This window comes from Pinus tabuliformis, chromosome Q, assembly GCF_031772625.1.
Source record: "Pinus tabuliformis cultivar Carrire ecotype Pingquan chromosome Q, CPIR1, whole genome shotgun sequence".
NCBI classification, from domain to species: Eukaryota; Viridiplantae; Streptophyta; class Pinopsida; order Pinales; family Pinaceae; genus Pinus; species Pinus tabuliformis.
The window spans coordinates 808,030,915-808,033,413 of NC_142296.1; positions in this window are offsets into that span (position 1 = coordinate 808,030,915).

Sequence of the window (2,499 nt, forward strand, 5' to 3'; positions counted from 1 at the left end):
CCCCTATGGCCACCTCCACGCAAAGGAGGGAGGTCGAAGCGTTCCACCTCGAAATCCTTCTTCTAGATAGCCCCCACCATCGATGACTATAGTAGCAAGCCTCCTCCTCATTGGACCACGTGCGCATACACAATTGAAACAACAAGTGCCCCCCAACCCTCCCCGCAGAGAGGCCACCTAGGAGTCCACCCAGACAGCAGCAACGATGGACCTCGATCGCATGATCGCCTGCGGCAGCCTCAATGCAAAGGAAAAGGAAGGAAACAAAACAACAAGGCCAACCGAGCCCACAACCTCTCTTAGAAACGCCCCTCGACCCTCCACGCCACTCGCCGAAGCCACCTAGGAGTCCACCCGCGCCAGTTGACGGTGGACCTCGATCACTTGACCGCTGCGGCAACCACGATGCGAAGGCAAAGGAAGGAAGCAAATGCAAATCAAGAGGGTCGCTACACAATACAAGGACACATATCCGAATAGGAGGAGGGATCGGGTAGCTCCACACCCCACGCACCCTACGTACTGGCAACCTAGGAGATTTCCCACAGCTTTACCGACCGGATGATGAATAATTTTCCCCTACGCCCACCTCCACGCAAAGGAGGGAGGTCAAATCGTTCCACCTAAAAATCCTTCTTCCAAATAGCCCCCACCATCGATGACTATAGTAGCAAGCCTCCTCCCCATTGGACCACAAGCGCATACACAATTGAAACAACAAATGCCCATAAACGTTGTGACTTAACATTTCCAACCGCAAAATCCTGCCACGCACGCAAGATGCAAGGGAAAAGCCGACCCCTCGATCAAACATATGGGCCAACACATCTATCAAAACCTCAAAGCCAACGCAACCATGAACAATGTGCACTTTGAAAGGAATGCCAACCCTTGACTTTACAACAAGGAGAATAGCGCCTCACATCGCTCGATGGAAAAAGCAAGCAAGAGGGAGGGTAGGAGGTTTACAACCAAAACCCTTCCACGTCCCTCTTAAATGTATGCATCTCAACCGAAAATGCCAACATTGAAAGAGCACAAGCACAAGACACATGCACCATAAACAACAGAACAATGAAGAGGCTAGCCATCACAAGGAGCCACACCACAACAACCCATACAACTCCCAAAACTTGGAGCAGAAGGGGAATTGTTCACATATGCCTCCAAGGACAAGCATTGCCAACATTACCGCTCATGTGCTACCGAGTGGGTATGGAGAGAAGATGAAAATCAGACACCCTACAAACAACCCATGGCCATTCTTGAGGCAAACCCGAAAAACCAACTCAATAACCAACCCACCTTTCACACGAAAAGCAAAACCCTCCACACCAAATAGGGAGGAGGTGAACAATATAGCGAGGAGCCAATTTCAATGGAGCCACAAATGGCTGCCCAGCCCAATCAAAATTCTCTATTCGCAACAACCGACGGGCACGATAGCGACATAGGCAACGACGTAGTTTTGGGGCTTCCATCTCGGACCCGCAACAACGAAGGCTCAAAGGAGCCCCGAGAAAACTTTCAACATTCTTATCGTTGGGATGGGAAAGAGGGACGGGGATGAGCATGGCCCACATTACCGCTCATGTGCTACCGAGCGAGGATGGAGTGAAGATGAAAATCTGCCGCCCTTCAAATGACCCAAGGCCATCGTTCAGGAAAACCCGAAAACACAACTCGATCACCAACCCACCTTTCACACGGAAAGAAAACCTACCACTGGTATCATCTGGAGGGGCACGAGGGGACCAGGACGAGCGAGGGAGCCACACCACAAAAGCCCATACAGCACCAAGAACTTGGAGAGCGGAAGGGGAATTGTTCACATATGCCTCCCAGGCCGAGCCTGGCCAACATTACCGCTCATGCGCTACCGAGTGGGGATGGAGAGAAGATGAAAATCGCCCGCCCTACAAACGACCCAAGGCCGTCGTTCAGGCAAACCTGAAAACACAACTTGATTACCAACCCACCTTTCACACGGAAATAAAACCTGTCGCTGGTATCATCTGGAGGGGCACGCGGGGACCAGGACGAGCCAGGGAGCCACACCACAACAGCCCATACAGCTCCAAGAACTTGGAGAGCGGAAGGGGAATTGTTCACATATGCCTCCCAGGCCAAGCCTAGCCAACATTACCGCTCATGCGCTACCGAGGTGGGATGGAGAGAAGATGAAAATCGGCCACCCTACAAACGACCCAAAGCCATCGTTCAAGAAAACCCGAAAACACAACTCGATTACCAACCCACCTTTCACACGGAAAGAAAACCTGTCGCTGGTATCATCTCGAGGGGCACACGGGGACCAGAACAAGCCACAGAGCCACACCACAACAGCCCAAATAGCTCGAAGAACTTGGAGAGCGGAAGGGGAATTGTTCACATATGCCTCCCAGGCCTAGCGTGGCCAGCATTACCGCTAATGCGCTACCGAGTGGGGATGGAGAGAAGATGAAAATCGGAAACCCTACAAATGACCCAAGGCCATCG